General features: G+C 39.2%; 1 protein-coding gene across 3 annotated transcripts in view; it reads left to right on the forward strand.

Moving 5' to 3' along the window:
- The window catches only part of STAG1 (stromal antigen 1), a 504,783-nt gene that overhangs the window by 129,142 nt on the left and 355,229 nt on the right, over positions 1–20,412 (forward strand). Inside the window, exon 1 of one of the 3 annotated variants that reach the window (XM_027545439.1) lies at positions 409–504. The exons of the other annotated variants lie outside the window; for them this stretch is intronic. The gene's annotated coding sequence lies outside the window, so the exon portion shown is untranslated. Of the gene's footprint in view, positions 1–408; positions 505–20,412 lie in introns of those variants that run through there. 3 annotated transcript variants of the gene reach the window in all.

The following is a 20,412-nucleotide window of genomic DNA, read 5'->3' on the forward strand; positions in this document are numbered from 1 at the left end:
CCATAGCCCATCAGACTGCTCTGTCCAGGCAAGAATACTGGAGTGGGTTGCCTCGCCCTCCTCCAGGAGATTTTCCTGACTTCAAGGATTGAACTCATATCTCTGATGTCTCCCTCATTGGCATGCGGGTTCTTTACTACTAGTGCCACCTGGGAAGCCCCTAAGGGAAAAAAAAACCTAGCAGTGGACTTTACTCTCTGAGCGAGAATATTAAATGCAGGAAGGTAAGCTGAGTGTTCTGCCTTTTAATGTTGTATTGGTATAAAACTAAAACTATAGTAGGTTTATGCTTAGCTGCTCAGTTGTGTCTGACTCTTGCAACCCCACAGATTGTAGGCCTCCAGGCTCCTCTGTGCATGGGGTTTCCCAGACAAGAATACTGAAATGGGTTGCCATTCTGTTCTCCAGGAGATCTTCCCACCCAGGGATCGAACGCGGGTCTCCTACATTGCACGTGGATTCTTTAAGAGCTGAACTACCAGGGAAGCCCCATACTGTGTTTATGTAAGTTTAAAGTATATATTAAAATGTTTTTCTGATTAAGGAAGACAGATCCTTAAGGATCTAAATACACTTATGACACATAAGTATTAACAAATGGTATAGAATTTCCACAGTGCTTTTTCCAAGTAAAAAATGTAAATTGCATATAAACATGTAAAGCATTCCATAATTGTATTTCTTATTAAACTTGTGTAAGTTTGTATACTTATAGAAATCAGGTATTTTGTTTATTCTCACTTTTTTCTTTTTCAAAATATTGTAGTTACTCATTTTAGTTCCTTTCTGTTTTGAGAATTATCTCAGTTATTTGAGATTTTATTTGAGAATTAAATGAGTTTCTGCAGACGATCCTGATTGGATTTAGAAGTTAGTTGTCATTTGGATATGTTGTTCAACCCCCAGATTCTGTTATGCTGTCGCTTTCTAGTCAGTCCTCTTTTACCCCAGTCTCTAACAACCACTGGTCTGTTCTGTTCTGTGTGGTTTTCTAACAATGTCTTGTAAGTGGAATTCTACAGTAAGTACATAGTCTGTGTACTTGAGACTCATTTAATTGTTGAATAGTATTCCATCTTGTGAATGTGCTATCGTATAATTATAATCTTTTAATTAAGGATAGTTTGGAGATGTTTGGACTCCCCTGGTGGCTCAGACTGTAAAGCGTCTGCCTAAAATGCGGGAGACCCAGGTTCAGTTCCTGGGTTGGGAAGATCTCCTGGAGAAGGAAATAGTAACCCACTCCAGTATTCTTGCCTGGAAAATCCCATGGACTGAGAAGCCTGATAGGCTACAGGGCATGGGGTCGCAAAGAGTCGGACACAACTGAGCGACTTCACTTTCACTTTGGGGATGTTTACAGTTTCTGGCAGTTATGAATAAATTACTACGAGCATTTGATTATTAATGCACCTTTTTTTTTTTGTAAGAACATAAGCTTTCTTTGAACTTTGCCACCTAGGAGTGGCATTGCTTTCAGTTCCCTTCAGTTCAGTCACTCAGTCATGTCCGACTCTTTGCAACCCCATGAACCTCAGCACGCCAGGCCTCCCTGTCCATCACCAACTCCTGGAGTTCACTCAGACTCTTGTCCATGAGTCGGTGATGCCATCTAACCACCTCATCCTGTGTCGTCCCCTTCTCCTCCTGCCCTCAATCTTTTCCAGCGTTAGAGTCTTTTAAATTATTCAGCTCTTTGCATCAGGTGGCCAAAGTATTGGAGTTCCAGCTTCAACATCAGTCTTTCCAGTGAACACCCAGCACTGATCTCCTTTAGGATGGACTGGTTGGATCTCCTTGCAGTCCAAGGGACTCCTATTAAGAGTCTTCTCCAACACCACAGTTCAAAAGCATCAATTCTTCAGCACTCAGCTTTCTTTATAGGCCAACTCTCACATCCATACATGACTACTGGAAAAACCACAGCCTTGACTAGACAGAGCTTTGTTGACAAAGTAACATCTGCTTTTTAATATGCTGTCTAAAAAAAAAAATAATAATATGCTGTCTAGGTTGGTCATAACTTTGCTTCCAAAGGAGTAAGTGTCTTTTAATTTCATGGCTGCAGTCACCATCTGGAGTGATTTTGGAGCCCCCCCAAATAAAGTCAGCCACTGTTTCCACTGTTTCCCCATCTATTTGCCATGAAGTGATGGGACCAGATGCCATGATCTTAGTTTTCTGAATGTTGAGCTTTAAGCCAACTTTTTCACTCTCCTCTTTCACTTTCATCAAGAGGCTCTTTAGTTCTTCACTTTCTGCCATAAGGGTGGTGTCATCTGCATATCTGAGGTTATTGATATTTCTCCCGGCAATCTTGATTCCAGCTTGTGCTTCTTCCAGCCCAGCGTTTCTCATGATGTACTCTGAATATAAGTTAAGTAAGCAGGGTGACAATATGCAGCCTTGAAGTACTCCTTTTCCTATTTGGATCCAGTCTGTTGTTCCATGTCCAGCTCTCACTGTTGCTTCCTGAACTGCATATAGGTTTCTGAAGAGGCAGGTCAGGTGGTCTGGTATTCCCATCTCTTTCAGAATTTTCCACAGTTTACTGTGATCCACACAATCAAAGGCTTTGGCATAGTCAATAAGGCAGAAATAGATGTTTTTCTTGAACTCTCTTGCTTTTTCGATGATCTAGTGGATGTTGGCAATTTGATCTCTGGTTCCTCTGCCTTTTCTAAAACCAGCTTAAACATCTGGAAGTTCACAGTTCACGTATCACTGAAGCCTGGCTTGGAGAATTTTGAGTGTCACTTTACTAGCATATGAGATGAGTGCAATTGTGCAGTAGTTTGAGCATTCTTTGGAATTGCCTTTCTTTGGGATTGGAATGAAAACTGACCTTTTCCAGACCTGTGGCCACTGCTGAGTTTTCCAAATTTGCTGACATATTGAATGCAGCAGCATCTTTTAGGATTTGAAATAGGTCAACTGGAATTCCATCACCTCCACTAGCTTTGTTCATGGTGGTGCTTCCTAAGGCTCACTTGACTTCACATTCCAGGATGTCTGGCTCTTGTTGAGTGATCACACCATCGTGATTATCTGGGTTATGAAGATCTTTTTTGTGTAGTTCTTCTCTGTATTCTTGCCACATCTTCATAGTATCTTCTGCTTCTGTTAGGTCCCTACCATTTCTGTCCTTTGTTGATCCCATCTTTGCATGAAATGTTCCCTTAGTATCTCTAATTTTCTGTAGAGATCTCTAGTTTTTCACATTCTGTTTCTTTGCATTGATCACTGAGGAGGGCTTTCTTATCTCTCCTTGCTATTCTTTGGAACTCTGCATTCAAATGGGTGTATCTTTCCTTTTCTCCTTTGCTTTTCGCTTCTTTTCACAGCTATTTGTAAGGTCTCCTCAGACAGCCATTTTGCTTTTTTTCATTTTTCTTGGGGATGGTCTTGATTCCGGTCTCCTGTACAATGCCGCAAACCTCTGTCCATAGTTCATCAGGCACTCTTATCACATCTAGTCCCTTAAGTCTATTTCTCACTTCCTGTGTATAATCATAATGGATTTGATTTAGGTCATACCTGAATTGTCTAGTGGTTTTCCCCACTTTCTTCAATTTAAGTCTGAATTTGGCAATAAGGAGTTCATGATCTGAGCCACAGTTTCCTCCCGGTCTTGTGTTTTGCTGAGTGTATAGAGCTTCTCCATCTTTGGCTGCAACAAATATGATCAATCTGATTTTTTGTTGTTGAACATCTGGTGATGTCCACGTGTAGAGTCTTCTCTTGTGTTGTTGGAAGAGGGTGTTTGCTATGCCCAGTGCTTTCCCTTGGCAGAACTTTATTAGCCTTTGTCCTGCTTCATTCTGTACTCCAAGGCCAAAATGCCTGTTAGTCCAGGTGTTTCTTGACTTCCTACTTTTGCTTTCTAGTCCCCTATAATGAAAAGGACATCTTTTTTCGGTGTTAGTTCTAAAAGGTCTTGTAGGTCTTCATAGAACCATTCAACTTTAGCTGCTTAGTTATATATTAACAGTTAGTGTCTGGTTACTAGCTGTTTTTCATAGGGATTGTGCTATTTTTCCATTTCTTCCAGCTATGTTATGTATGAATTTTCCAGCTGTTTTGACTCCTTACCAACACTTGAAATGGTCTTTTTAATTTTAGTCATGTTAATATGTATGTAGTAGTATCTCATTTCAGTTCTAGTCCATTCCCTAATGAGAAGATCACCTGGAGAAGGAAATAACAACCCACTCCAGTACTCTTGCCTGGGGAATCCTGTGAACAGAGGAGCCTAGTGGGCTGTAGGCCATTGGATCACAAAAGAGTTGGATAGAACTTAATAGACTAAAACAACAAAACAATGGTAAAGAGCATCCACTGGAAATATATGTTACCCTTTTATGTTCTTTGTTAAAGTGTCTGTTCAAATCCTTCACCTATGGGGAAAAAAAGGAACTGTTTTCTGTCTTATATTTGACGTTTGAAAGTTTTCTTCCTATAAGTTCTTTTTCAATTACATGATTTGAAAGTATTTTCTCTTAGTGTATGACTTTTTAAAATCTCTCACATGTCTTTTTCAGAGAAAAAAGATTAAGTCCAGTTAGTCTCTTTTTTGTTTCTTTTTATGAATGGTACTTTTGGTGTCAACATGTAAGAACTCATTACCTAACCAGAGATGACAAAGCTTTTCTCAAATTTGTTATGTTCCATTTTGTGATTATAGCCATCCTCAAAACTGGAAAATGTTATTGCATTGTGGTTTTGATGTGCATTTCTCTAACAAGTTGAGCCTCAACTCTTGATGTGCTTATTGGCCAATAATATATCTTCTTTGGAGAAGTGTCTGTTTGAGTCCTTTGACCATTAAAAATATATATATTATTTATTTTTGGTTGTGGTGGATCCTTGTTGCTGCAGGCAGCATCCTCTAGTTGTGGTGAGCTGAAGCTCCTCTTTGTTGTGGTGCGTGGGCTTCTCCTTATCCTGGCTTGTCTTGTTGTGGAGCATGGGCTTCAGATTCGTGAGTATAGTAGTTGCAGCTCACAGGCTCTAGAGCACAGACTCAGTAATTGTTGTGCAGAGGCCTAGTCGCTCCAAGGCATGTGGGATCTTGCAGGACCAGGGGATGAACCTATGTCCCCTGTGTTGGCAGGTGGACTTCCAACCACTGAACCTCCAGAGAAGTTCTGACAATTTCTTTTTAACTGGGTTTTTTTTTTTTTTTTGGTGTAATTCGATAGTAAGAAATTACAGTGGACTCTTGAACAGCATGAATATGAATTATGTGAATCCACTTAAACATAGAATTTTTTCAATAAATGCATCCAGTAGTACTAAACACAGTCTACAGTTGGTTGAATCTGTGTCTGCATAACTGGATGTAGAGTGCCATCTGTGAAGTTATATGTGATTTTTCAACCATATGGGTGGTTGAACCTTATAAGCCTTGTGTTGTTCAAGGGTCATCTTTGTATTCTGGGTACTAGATTCTTATCAGATAAATGATTTCCAAACTTTTTTTTTTACTATCCTTTGATTGCCTTCTGACTCTGTTGATAAAGTCCTTTGATGCAGAAAAGTTTTTTTATATTGATGAAATCTATCTTATTTTTTCTTTTGTTGCCTGTGCCTTTGATGTCACAGCCAAGAAATCATTTCCAAATCTACTATCATGATGCTTTTGCACTAGTTTTTCTTTAAGAAGTTTTATAATTTTTTTACACTTAGATGTTTGGTCCATTTTCAGTTGATTTTTGTGCATGATGTAAGACCAGGATTCAATTTCTTTTTTTGCTGTATGTGAATATCTATATTTCCCAGCACCGTTTTTTTTGAAAAGACAGTGTTTCCCTTATTTGCATGATCTTGGTTTTCTTGCCAGAATCCATTTGACCAAATATGTGAGGATTTATTTCTGGAAGTGGTTTTCTTTTGGTTTGTATGTTTGTCTCTATACTTGTATCACAGTGTTTTGATTACTGTCACTTTGTGGTGAAATTTGATCTCTAGAAGTGTGAGACTTCCAACTTTGGTCTCTCTTTCCAAGATCATTTTGGCTTTAAAGGTCCTTTCCATGAGATTCCATAAGAATTTCGGATGAGATTTTCTGTATAAAAGAATTAAGATTTTGACAAGTACAGTATTGAATCTGTAGATTGTTTTGAGTGCCTAGTGACATCCTTATAATATTGTCTTCCCATCTGTAAACAAATCTTTTACCTGGGTTAAATTTCTTTTTTAAATGTTTCCTTTATTCTAATGCAACTGTAAATGTAATTTTCTTCCCTTTCATTTTTTTTAATGGTCACTGTACAAAAACAGTGTTTTGTGGTTGATTTTTTATCCTCTCACATTGTTAAACTTATTAGTTCTAAAAAAGAATTCATTTTTGTATGTTGTCTTCCACCTACAAGTTTTTTTCAACTTGTTCAAGTCGCTTAGTTGTGTCCAACTTTTTGCGATCCCATGGGCTGCAGCCCACCAGGCTTCCCTATCATTCACTATCTCCATGAGGTTGCTCAAACTCATTTCCATTGAGTCAGTGATGCCATTTTCAACTAGTATTTGGCTATTGTCGATTCCTTAAGATTTTCTATATATAAAGGATTATGTCGTCTCTGAATAAAGATAGTATCACTTTTTTTCCTACTTGCATGTGATTTATGTCTCTTTCTTGCATAATTGTTCTGCTTCAACATACACTAATTTGTTGAAAACCATGGTAAAAATGGACATTGTTGACTTCTTGATTTTAGGGGGGGTAGCTTTTATTTTAGTCGTTCAACAGAGTATGAAGTTAGTTACTTGTTTTTCATAAATGCTCTTTATTATATTAAGAAAGTTCCATTCAGTTTCCTAGTTTTTTGAATGTTTTTATCATGAAGTAATGTTTTGGCTCTTTAGTGTCTCTTGAGATTTTGTGAAATGCTTTTTGTCTTAATTTGAGATGATTTTGTGGTTCTTTTTTACTTTCTAATAATGTATCTTATTACTTTGATTTTCTAATGTTGGACAACTTTGGCATTCTTGGGTAGGCCCCCCTTCCCCATGGTATATATTATATAATATGTAGTTGTATGTTTGCTATTTGAAAAATTTTGCACTTATATTTCAGAGAAGGCAATAGCACCCCACTCCAGTACTCTTGCCTGGAAAATCCCATGGACGGAGGAGCCTGGTGGGCTGCAGTCCATGGGGTCGCTAAGAGTCAGACACGACTGAGCGACTTCACTTTCACTTTCCACTTTCATGCATTGGAGAAGAAAATGGCAACCCACTCCAGTGTTCTTGCCTGGAGAATCCCAGGGACTGGCGGGGGCCTGGTGGGCTGCCGTCTATGGGGTCGCACAGAGTTGGACATGACTGAAGTGACTTAGCAGCAGCAGCACTTACCTTTATAGGAGAAATTGTTCTGTAGGTTTTTTTTGGGAGGGGGGGCGGGTTCTGTGTTTGGCTTTTATATAGAAGAAATGCTGGCTTCATAGATTGAGTTAGGAAATCTTCCTCATATATTTTTAGGAAGATTTTGAGAATGATCATTGTTATTTATTTAAATTGCTTGTAGAATTCACTAGTGTAACCATCTGATTCTGGACTTTTTTGTTAGGAGGTTTTGATAGCTGAATCTCTTTGAATGTTACAGGTTTGTTCTAATCTTTTACTTTTCCTTGAGCCATTTAATATAGGTTATGCAGTTTATTGGCATATAATTTTTTCCTATCTCTTATAATCTTTTTTGTTTCTATAAGGTTTTTAATTCTAGAAATTTAAGAAAGGTGGGAATTTATAAATAAATAAATATGTAAATTTAAAATTCCTTTAATCAGATCCTGTTAGGAAACACTTGCAGGCTCTATAGCAATAGTTCTCAAGGTATGGTTCCCCACCAGCAATTTCAGTATCACCTTGGCACAGTTAAAAATGCAGAATCTTGGAAATTCTTTGAAAGTCCAGTGCTTAGGACTCTGTGCTCTCACTGCCAAGGGCATGGGTTCAATCCCTGGTCAGGGAACAGATGCAGCAAACTGCATGGCGTGGCTATAAAAAAAAAAAGAACTGTAGATTCTTGAGTTACACCCCATACCTACTGAATCAGACCCTGGGCATCAGATCCAGCAGTTGTATTCCAACAAGGCTTTCAGGTAATTCTGATACACATCAAAGTTTGAAAAACCCCAGTGCAGAGCTTTCCTGAATGTTCCTAGTATTCCCTAAATGGAGACCTGGTCCCCTCAGCCCTCAGGAGCAGAACCCCTAGGAGTATTCAAAGCCTCCAAGCCATAGTCTCCAACATCAGTGGCCTATCCAGGGTTGGGTCTTACTGGTCCCAACTTGTCTTCAGAGGCAGACAGAGAATGAGCATCATATCAGCACGTCCTGTCCCTCCTCAGATATTCTACCATCTGCTTGTCTGCTTCAGTCATCTGAACAAAGGCCATGTAACTGTGGGAGGAGCTCGTATCTCTTCACCCAGGGCAGCTGCACAGGGCTTAGGAGCCAGTTGGCATGGGGCTCAGATCAGGATGGCAGAGTGGGGCTCCTGTAGGCTGAATGATAGGTACAGGTCCTGATGTCAAGTCTTCATGTATGTTGAATTCCTGGATGAATTCAGTTCAGTTCACCCTTAAGTTCTTTTTAGTATTCTACATGCCAGCTGCATGATGACACCTTTGACAGTGCACACACTTTCATGAAGTTAGACCTTCATTAATTTGAAATACTTGATATGAAAATGTTCCATTAGAGGGAATTTGTTGGTGGTTCAGTAGTTAGAGTTCCACATTTCCACTGCCAGGGCCATGGGTCCGATCCCTGGTGAGGGAACTACTAGTGTTGGAGAGGTTGGAGGCATGAATCAGCAGTGGCTTACTGTGGGAACCTATTTCTTTGTAAGGTTGATAGTAATATTACTGCTTTAATTTATGAGTGTGGTTATTTGCATCTTCTCTCTTTTTTACTTACTGAGTCTGAAAGTTTGTCAGTAATGTCAATACATTTAAAAAAGTCAAATTTTAGCCTTATAAATTCTATTATTTCTCTACTCTTGTTTATTTCTCCTTTTATTTTTATTGTTTCATAAATTTGCTGCCTTCAGGTTTAACTTGGGCTTCCCAGGTAGCACTAGAATCTGCCAGCCAGTGCAGGCGACATGAGAGAAGCAGGTTCGTGCCTGGGTCAGGAAGATCCTCTGGAGTGGGGCATGGCAACCCACTCCAGTATTCTTGCCTGTAAAATCTCATGGACAGAGGAGCCTGGCGGACTACAGTCCATTGGGTCGCAAAGAGTCAGACATGACTGCAGCGACGTAGCACGCATACAGGTTTAATTTGCTCTTGATTAAGGTAGAGAGTTAGATTATTGAATTGATACATTTCTTTTTAACATGGGTGTTTACAGTTATATTTCCCTCTGAGCACTGCTTTTGGTATGTCTCATAAATTTTGACATATAATGTCTTTGTTTTCACTAGTCTCATAGTATTCTAATTTGTCATTTCTTCTTTAACTCAGTAATTTAAGAGTATGCTGTTTAGTGTCCACATATTTGCAAATTTTCCAGTTTCTCTTCTGTTACTGATTTCTACTTCCTTTGCTTTCTGCTCTAAGAATACAGTTTCTGTGATTTCAAGCTTTTAAAAGTTGCTGGGACTTTTTTATGGCCTAATCAGCTATGCTGTAGAAGTTGTATGTGCACTTGAGAAAAGGGTGTATTCTGTTTTTGGGTGGAATGTTCCTTATATGTCTATTAGGTCTGTTTGATATATGGTATCTGTTGTTCAAGTCCTCTATTGCCTTATTAATCTTATGTCTGGTCTTGGTTTTTTTTTTTTTTTTGGGAAGTGGTGTATTGAAATCACCAACTATGGCCACAGTCCATGGGGTTGCAAAGAGTCCGACACAACTGACTGACTGAGCATGCACGCTTGATAAGGAAAGACTTCCGACACTTTGCTTTTTTTTTTCTTTTCTTTCCTGCTTGTCTTATATCTTCATTTTTCTTTAACTTTGTATTGGGGTGTAGCTGATTAACAAACTATAGTGTGATATTTTCAAGTGAACAGCAAAAGGACTTAGCCGTACATATACATGTTTCTATTCTCTCCCAAACCCCGCTCCCATCCAAGCTGGCACATAACATTGAGTAGAGTTCCATGTGCTGTACAGTAGGTCCTTGTTGGTTATGCATTTTAAATACAGCAGTGTGTATATGTCCATCCCAAACTCTGTAATTATCCCTTTCTCCCATCCCTACCCTGGCAATGAGAAATTTGTTCTCTAAGTCTGTGAGTATCTGTTTTGTAAGTTAGTTCATTTGTATCATTTCTTTTTAGATTCCACATAAAAGGGATGTTATATAATATTTCTGTGTGACTTAATTCACTCAGTATGACATTTTGTAGGTCCATCCATATTGTTGCAAATGGTGTTAATTCATTCTTTTTAATGGCTTAGTAATATTACATTGTGTGAAATGTTACATTGTGTGTGTGTGTGGTGTGTCCACATATATATACACACCACATTTTCTTTACCCATTCCTCCGTCAATGGACATTTAGTTTGCCTCCATGTCTTGGCTCGTTCAAAATGAGGCAGGGAGTACCTCAAGGCTGTATGTTGTCACCCTGCTTTTTTAACTTACATGCAGAGTAATCATGTGAAGCTCAGGGCTGGAAGAATCACAAGCCGGAATCAAGATCGTCAGGAACAATACCAGCAATCTTAGATATGCAGATGATACTACTCTAGTGGCAGAAAGCAGAGAAGAACTAAAGGGCCTTTTGATGAGGGTGAAAAAAGGGAGTGAAAAACCTGGCTTAAAACTCAGCACACAAAAGACTAAGATCATGGCATCTGGTCCCATCACTTCATCGCAAATAGATGGAGAAAAAAGTGGAAACAGTGACATTTTCCACTGGGTTCCAAAATCACTGTGGACAGTGACTGCATCCACGAAATTAAAAAGCTCTTACTCCTTATAAAGAAAGCTATGACAAACCTAGAAAGTGTATTAAAAAGCAGAGCTACCACTTTGCTGACAAAGGTCCATATAGTCAAAGCTGTGGTTTTTCCAGCTCAGTTCAGTCGCTCAGTCGTGTCCACCTCTTCGCGACCCTATGGACTGCAGCATGTGAGGCCTCCCTGTCCATTACCAACTTCCGGAGTTTACTCAAATTCATGTCCATCGAGTCAGTGATGCCATCCAACCATCTCCTCCTCTGTCGTCCCCTTCTCCGCCCGCCTTCAATCGTTTCCAGCATCAGGGTCTTTTCCAGTGAATCAGTTCTTCACATCACGTGGCCAAAGAATTGGAGTTTTAGCCTCAGCATCAGTCCTTCCAATGAATATTCAGGACTGATTTCTTTTAGGATGGACTAGTTGGATCTCCTTGCTGTCCAAGGTACTCTCAAGAGTCTTCTCCAATGCTACAGTTCAAAATCATCAATTCTTTGGCGCTCAGCTTTCTTTATATATAGTCCAACTCTCGCAAACATACATGACTATTGGAAAAACCATAGCTTTGACTAGACAGACCTTTGTTGGCAAAGTAATGTCTCTGCTTTTTAATATGCTGTCTAGGTTGGTCCTAACTTTCCTTCCAAGGAGTAAGCGTCTTTTAATTTCATGGATGCAGTCAACATGTGCAGTGATTTTGGAGCCCAAAAAAATAAAGTTAGACACTGTTTCCACTATTTCCCCATCTGTTTGCTATGAAGTGATGGGACCAGATGCCATGATTAATTTTCTGAATGTTGAGTTTTAAGCCAACTTTTCACTCTCCTTTTTCACTTTCATCAAGAGGCTCTTTCATTCTTCTTCACTTTCTGCCATAAGGGTGGTGTCATCTGCATATCTGAGGTTATTGATATTTCTCCTGGCAGTCTTGATTCCAGCTTGTGCTTCATCCAGCCCAGCGTTTCTCATGATGTACTCTGCATAGAAGTTAAATAAGCAGGGTGACCATATACAGCCTTGAAGTACTCCTTTCTCTATTTGGAACTAGTCTGTTTTTCCATGTCCAGTTCTAACTGTTGCTTCCTGACCTGCATACAGATTTCTCAAGAGGCAGGTCAGGTGGTCTGGTATTCCCATTTTTTGAAGAATTTTCCACAGTTTGTAGTGATTTTCGTGACCACAGCCACAAAATTAAAAAAAAAAAAAAAAAACAACAAACTTCCTACTCCTTATAAAGAAAGCTATGACAAACCTAGACAGCATATTAAAAAGCAAAGACATTACTTTGCTGACAAAGGCCTGTATGATCAAAGCTGTGGTTTTTCCAGTAATCATGTATTGATGTGAAAGTTGGACCATAAAGAAGGCTGAATGCTGAAGAATTGATGGTTTATAATTATGGTGCTGGAAAAGACTCTTGAGAGTCTTTAGGGAAGCAAGGAGATCAAACCAGTCTATCCTACAGGAAATTAAACCCAAATATTCATCGAAAGGACTGATGCTGAAGCTGATGTTCCAATACTTTGGCCACCTGATGCAAAGAGCCAACTCATGGAAAAGACCCTGATGCTGGGAAAGATTGAGGACAGGAGGAGAAAGGGGTGACAGAGGATGAGATGGTGCATGGCATCATGACTCAGTGGACATGAGTTTGAGTAAACTCCTAGAGATAGTGGAGGACACGGAAGCCAGGCGTGTTGCAATCCATGGGGTCACAAAGTTGGACACAACTTAGCAACTGAACAGCAGTGTTTCGGCTATTGTAAACACTGCTACAGTGATCTTCTTTGTTGCTTAATTTCTCCATCACTGCCTTCCTTTGTGTTTGATCTTCTAGTGTACCTTTTTCATTTAAAAAATTTCATTTTAAATTACACTGGTGATCATGATATCTTATGTTTATATCAATTTAGTTTGAAACAGTAGTAACTTGACTTTTTATTTATATATTTGGGCATACCTCAAATATATTGTGGATTTTGTTCTAGAACACCACAGTAAAGCAAATAGCACAATAAAGTTTTAAGTTTTCCAGTTATGTTTGGTCTAAACTATAGCTTGTTAAGTTTTCAGTGTCACTATGTCTTAAATGATGTACATACCTTTATTTACATATATAAGAATACTTTATTGCTAAGACATGCTAGCCATCATCTGAGCCTTCAGCTATTGGTAGTCTTTTTGCTGAAGGAGGGTCATGCCTCAGTGTTGATTGCTGCTGAATAATTAGGGTTGTGGTTTCCAAAGGATGGAGTGACTGTGGCAGTTTCTTAAAATAAGGCAACAGTGAAGTTTGCCACATTGGGGACTCTTCAATTCATGAATGATTTCCCTATAGAGTGCAGTGCTGTTTGATACTATTTTACCCACAATAGAACTTTTTTAAAAAATTGGAGTGAGCCCTCCCAAACTTGCCACTGCTTTACCAGTTAGGTTTGCATAATATTCTAAACTCTTTATTGACATTTCAACATCTGCTCAGCATCTTCAGCAGTTACAACTTTCATCTCAAGAAAGTACTTTGTTTGCTCATATGCAGGAACCTTCTCATTTGTTAGTTTATCATGAGATTTGTAACAATGCAGTCACATATTCAGACTCCACTTCTAATTTTAGTTCTTTGCTATTTCACTCACTGCACCAGCAGTTCTTTCTCCCATGGAAGACTTGAATGCCTCAAAGTCATCTGTGAGGGTTGATAAGTGTTTGCAAACTCTTGTTGGTATTTTGACCTTTTCCATGAATCAGGAACATCACTAATGGTATCTAGAAAATACCATTTTGAATGAATGAATGTTTTCCTGGTTTTCATCTGACCTCATCCAGGTTCATCAGAGAAATCACTATCTATGACAGTTACAATCTTAAAATAGGTATTTCTTAACTAAAAAAACTTGAAAAGTGAAATAACTCCTTGTGGGCTACAGGATGGGTTCTGTGTCAGGAGATGTGAAAATGGCATATGTCTCAATGTGCATCTTTAGCAGAGCTCTTTGTTGATCAGGTACATTGTCAACGAACAGTAAGTAATATTTGAATCTTTTTTTAGTCTGAGCAGTAGATCTCAAAAGTAGGCTTAAAGCATTTACTAAACAATGTTGCAAACAGATGTACTGTCAACCAGGCTTTGTTTTTCCATTTCTGTAGCACAGGCAGAATAGATAATAGTGTAATTCTTAAGGGCCCTGTGATTTTTGGAATAGTAAATGAACACTGGCTTCACTTTAAAGTCACTAGTTGCATTAGACCCTGTCAGGAAAGTGTGCTTGTTTTTTTGAAACTTAGAAGCCAGGCACTGACTTCTCTTTATACCTGTGAAAGTTCTCAATGGCATCTTCTTCCAGTGTAATACTATTTTGTCTACATTGAGAAAATTTTGTTTAGTTTTGTCGCTCAGTCACTCAGTCATGGCCAAGTGTTTGCAACCCCATGGACTGCAGCACACCAGGCTTCCCTGTCCTTTACCATCTCCCGGAGTTTGTTCAAACTCATGTCCATTGAATTCTAACCATCTCATCCTTTGTCGTCCCTTTCTCCTCCTGCCTTCAGTGTTTCCCAGCATCAGGGTGTTTTTCAATGCGTCTGCTCATCCCATAAGATGGCCAAAGTACTGGAGCATCAGCTTCAGCATCAGTCCTTCCAATGAATATTCAGGGTTGATTTCCCTTAGGATTGACTGGTTGGATCTCCTTGCTGTTCAAGGGACTCTCAAGAGTCTTCTCCAACACCACAGTTCAAAAGTATCAATTCTTCAGTGCACAGCCTTCTTTATTATGGTCTAGCTCTTGTATCCGTACATGACCACTGGAAAAACTATGAATTTAGCTAGATGTGCCTTTGTTGACAGAGTGATGTCTCTGCTTTTTAATATATTGTCTAGGTTTGTCATATCTTTTCTTCCAGGGAGCAAGCCTCTTTTAATTTCGTGGCTGCAATCACCATCTGCAGTGATTTTGGAGCCCAGAAAAATAAAGTCAGCCACTGTTTCCACTGTTTCCCCATCTATTTGCCATGAAGTGATAAGACCAGATGCCATGATATTTGTTTTTTGAATGTTAAGTTTTAAGTCAGTTTTATCACTCTTCCCTTTAACCCTCATCAAGAGGCTCTTTAGTTCCTCTTTGCTTTGTGCTATAAGGATGATGTCATCTGCATATGTGAGTTTATTGATATTTCTCCTGGCAGTCTTGATTCCAGCTTGTGCATCGTCCAGCCCGGCATTTCGCATGATGTACTTTGCATTAAGTTAAATAAGCAGGGTGACAATAGACAGCCTTGACGTACTCCTTTCCCGATTTGAAACCAGTCCATTGTTTCATATCTGGTTTTGACTGTTGCTTCTTGACCTGCATACAGATTTCTCAGGAGGCAGGTAAGGTGGTCTGGTATTTCTCTTAAAGAATTTTCCACAGTTTATTGTGATCCAAACAGTCAAAGGCTTTGGTGTAGTCAGTGGAGCACAAGCAGATGTTTTTTCTGGAATTCTCTTGCTTTTTCTATGATGCAGTAGATTTTTGCAGTTTGATCCCTGGTTCCTCTTACTTTTCTAAATCCAGCTTGTACATCTAGAAGCTGTTGGTTCAAATACTGTTGAAGGCTAGTTTGAAGGATTTTGAGCATTAGTTTGCTAGCATGTGAAAAGAATGCAGTTTGGTAGTTTGAACATTCTTTCGCATTGCCTTCTTTTGGGATTGGAATGAAAACTATCCTTTTCAAGTCCTGTAGCCACTGCTGAGTTTTCCAAATTTGCTGAGATATTGAATGCAGCACTTTGACAGCATAGTCTTTTAGGATTTGCAATAGCTCTTCTTGAATTCTATCACCTTCACTAGCTTTTTTTCGTAGTAATGCTTCCTAAGGCCCAGTTGACTTCACACTGCAGGATGTCTGGGTGCAGATGAGTGATCAATCATACCATTGTCATTATCTGGATCATTAAGAACTTTTTTTTTGTATAGTTCTTTTGTGTATTCTTGCCACCATCTTCTTAATATCTTCTGCGTCTGTTACATTTATACTGTTTCTTCCTTTATTGTGCCTGTCTTTGCATGAAATATTCCCTTGGTATCTCTAATTTTCTTGAAGAGATCTTTAGTCTTTGCTATATTGTTTTCCTGTATTTCTTTGCATTGATCACTTAGGAAAGCTTTCTTATGTTTTGTTGGTGTTGTTTGGAACTCTGTATTCTGATGGATATAGCTTTCCTTTTCTCCTTTGCCTTTTGCTTCTCTTTTCTCAGCTATTTGTAAGGCCTTCTCAGACAACCATTTTGCTTTCTGCATTTCTTTTCCTTGGGGATGGTTTTGATCACTGCCTCCCGTTCGAGCCTCCATCCATAGTTCTTCAGGCACTCTGTGTATTAGCTGCTGAACAACTATCGACAGGAGAATGTTGAAAACCCCCCCCAAAGATACCCCGTGTACAAGGGCAAAGGACGCCACAAGAAGATGGTAGGAGGGTGCAGTCACATTTAAAATCAAACCTCATACCATCCAGATACTCTGGAAGGGTGCAAACAAAAACCTGTGTTCCTCAGGACCAGGGAAAGGAGCTGTGATCTCCACAAGAGGCTGAGCCAGACCTGCCTGTCTGTGTTTGAATGTCTTTTGTGGAAGTGTGCATCAGAAGTGACCAGCTGCTGGGATAATTCTGGGAGGTGTGGCTAGTGGCATAAGTCCTCTCGGAGGAGGTCACCATTATCCCCAGTACAGAGCCACAGAGCAGGCCACCCAGAAACTGGAGAACAATTATCCCAAAGAAGTTCTTGCACTGTTGTGAATGTTCTAGGCCCCACAACAGATTTCTCCACCTGGGTATCTGGCAAAGGGACTGAGAACTCCCAGGGAGTTTGACTTTGAAGTCCAATTTAGTGTAAATACCTTAATTATTTTAACTAGATCTTCTAGTTAATTTGGTGCAGCTTCTGCATCAGCATTTGCTGCTTTACCTTGCACTTTTAGTTTAAGGAGACAGCTTCTTTCCTTAAGTGCCATGTACCAATCTCTGCTAGCTTCAGACTTTTCTATTGCAGCTTCTTCAGTTCTCTTAACCTTTATAGAATTAAGAGAGTTAGGGCCTTTTTTGGATTAGACTTGGCTTAAGAGAAAGTTGTAACTGATTTGATCTTTTATCGAGATCACTCAGACTTTCTATCACCAGTAGGCTGTTTGTTTCCTTATCATTCTTGTGTTTTCTAGGATAGCATTTTCAATTTTCTTCAAGAACTTTTCTTTGAATTCACAATTTGACTAACTGCATGGTGCAAGAGGCCTTGCTTTTGATCACTCTGAGCTTTCAACATTCCTTCTTCATTAAGCTTAATCACAATTAGGTTTTGATTGAAAGTGAGAGACATACAGTTCTTCCTTTGAGTTGAACACATAGTGGCTCTTGTAGGTTTACTAATTGGCCCAATTTCAGTATTCACTGCAGATGGTGACTGCAGCCATGAAATTAAAAGACGCTGACTCCTTGGAAGGAAAGTTATGACCAACCTAGATAGCATATTCAAAAGCAGACACATTACTTTGTCAACAAAGATCCGTCTAGTCAAGGCTATGGTTTTTCCAGTAGTCATGTATGGATGTGAGAGTTGGACTGTGAAGAAAGCTGACTGCTGAAGAATTGATGCTTTTGAACTGTGGTGTTGGAGAAGACTCTTGAAAGTCCCTTGGATTGCAAGGAGATCCAACCAGTCCATTCTAAAAGAGATCAGTCCTGGGTGTTCTTTGGAAGGACTGATGCTAAAGCTGAAACTCCAATACTTTGGCCACCTCAGGCGAAGAGTTGACTCATTGGAAAAACCCTGATGCTGGGAGGGATTGGGGGCAGGAGGAGAAGGGGCCTTCTTGGAGTTCATTTATTTTACTGATTGTGTAGATTTATGTATTTAAAATAGGTTAAGTTTTTGCCATGTATCTTCAGATATTCTTTCTTGTCTCTCTTTGTTTATGTACTTCTGGAAGTCTAAGTTCAATATCTGGGCTTAGATGGAGATGATTTCTGTGATTTTTTTTCCTGTTAATGGGCCATCATTTCATATTTTTTTGTATGCTTTTTGAATTTCTGATGTTATTAAAAAACTGGACATTTTCAATATGTCCATTGTTGTAACATTGGACACTAGGTTCTTCTCTCCTCCCCATGGTTTCCTGTTGTCTTTTCAAGGACTACAGTCATCTCTTTATTTGCTTTGCTAATCTGTTTTTGCAAGGACTGTATTCTTTGTCATGTGTGGGTCCTAAAATTTTGTTGTCTTGTTCAGTGGTCATCTTTGAGATTTCTTTTGCTAATAGAAACAAGTAATTTCTGTTTTTTTTTTTTTTGCAGATGGTCTATTAGCTGAGGTACTTCTTCAAAAATTAGGCAGGTTTCCTACAGCTTTGCCTTAGTATTCACTTTGTGCTTGCATGGAGAGCAAAGATCACCTAGAATTGAAAGCCTATACTCCTTAGTTCTTGTCTAAGAATCCATCCAGCCCTGGGCATTCATGTAATACTCTACATTTCCTTGCATATGTGATACCCCTTTAGAGTTCTTATTCCCCAAATATCTTTCTTCTCCCCCTTTTTAAATTTGAGGCTTTTTAGATTGTTTAATGCTTATGCAATCCACTCTCTTGCCACAGACAGCTACTTGTATCACTGTGTGTTTAAATGCTTTTGAAAGATAATAGTTTTTCCAAAAAAAGAAAAAGGAAGCTCTTCAAAACACTCTGCTACAGTTTGGGAGAACAAGTCCATGGTGTTCTCTTTGGCACTAGGAAGCCACACCAGTAACTTGGTGTGCTGTCCTTGTAGGCTATGGAGGTGGTATATAAGTAAGCAAAAATACTACTGTGCTCTCTTATCACATATAATAGACGTCTTTTGGCACTCCTCTCTTTATCATAAACTTTTATTAGATTCCAGATGTTCATAAGAGATGAGCTTTGTTGTTTTTTTGGCCAAACTAAGTTGCTTCTGGCTTCCCTGGTGGTTCAATGGTAAAGAATCCACGTGCCAATATAGAAGATGTGGGTTTGATCCCTGGGTCAAGAAGACTCCCCTGGGGAAGGAAATGGCAACCCACTCCAGTATTCTTGCTTGGGAAATCCCATGGACAGAGTTACCTGGTGGACTACAGTTCATGGGGTCCCCAAAAAGTTAGACTTGACTTCATAACTAAAAAACAACAAAAGTTCCTTTACTGGAGGGCCTAAGTTTTGAGGTTTCCTAGTCTTTCATTTTCCATGACATCATTTCTTTCTTTTGTTTTTGAAAGATTGATAATTCAATTTTCATGATTTTTTCCACTTCACGTTTCAAACAATGCTTATCTGTCTTTCAGCTTACATTGTTGGAGCTGGTGATGGACAGGGAAGCCTGGCGTGCTGCACTCCATGGGGTCACAAAGAGTCAGGCACAACTGAGTGACTGATACCATGGACCCCAGGATTCCAGGCTTCCCTGTCCTTCACCATGTCCTGGAGTTTGCCCAGACTCATGTCTCTTGAGTCAGTGATACCATCTAACCATCTCATCCTCTGTCGTCCCCTTCTCCTGCCTTCTCTCTTTCCCAGCATCAGGGTCTTTTCCAGTGAGTTGGCTTTGCATCAGATGGCCAAAGAATTGGAGTTTCAGCTTCAGCATCAGTCCTTCCAATGAATATTCAGGATTGATTTCTTTTAGAATGGACTTGTTAATCAGCTTGCGTAGTTTCTACCGAGAAGTCTGATCAGAATTTTTTGTTTGTTTCTTTGTATGTCAGGAATTATGTTACTTTTGTTTCCTTTTGAATTTTCTTCATATTTACCAATATTTATATTTTAGAATATTCATGGGAATTCTCTGATCTTTCTTCTGTGTTTTAAAATCTGAAATTACTTTTGGGAAGCTGCTTGCTACCTCTTGAAATGTTTGTTTTTGACTTGATGTTTCTCTCTCCTTCTGAATTCTAGTTATGTGTTATTCTGTTAGGTATTGTGCCATAGCCTGTCTTGGATGCTCTGTTTTGTCTCACTTTGCTGCCTTTTTTTTAATTTAATAAACTTTAGTTTTAAGATAAGTTTTAGGTTCACAGTAGAATTGAATAGAAGTTAGAGAGATCCCCCATAACTCTTGTTCTCACATACATATAACCTCTTCCACTATTAACATCCCACATCACAGTGATCCATCTGTTACAGTCAGTGAACCTACGCTGACATGTCATTATCACCCAGTGTTTGTAGTTTACATTAGGGTTCACTCTTTGTGTTATATATTCTATGGGTTTTGTTTTAAATGTACTATTTAGATGTACCCATGATTCTAGTATCATACAGAATAGATTCTGTGCCCTAAAAATCTTGTGGTCTCACTTGTTCATCTTTCCTATCACACAACGTTTGGCCATCCCTGATATTTTTACTGTCCTCATAGTTTTACCTTTTCCAGAATGCCATGTCATTCAAATCATATAGGGTGTAGCTGTTTCACATTGGCTTCTTTTAGTTAGTAATATGCATTTGAGCTTCC

This window comes from Bos indicus x Bos taurus, chromosome 1 (assembly GCF_003369695.1).
Source record: "Bos indicus x Bos taurus breed Angus x Brahman F1 hybrid chromosome 1, Bos_hybrid_MaternalHap_v2.0, whole genome shotgun sequence".
Classification (NCBI taxonomy): Eukaryota; Metazoa; Chordata; class Mammalia; order Artiodactyla; family Bovidae; genus Bos; species Bos indicus x Bos taurus.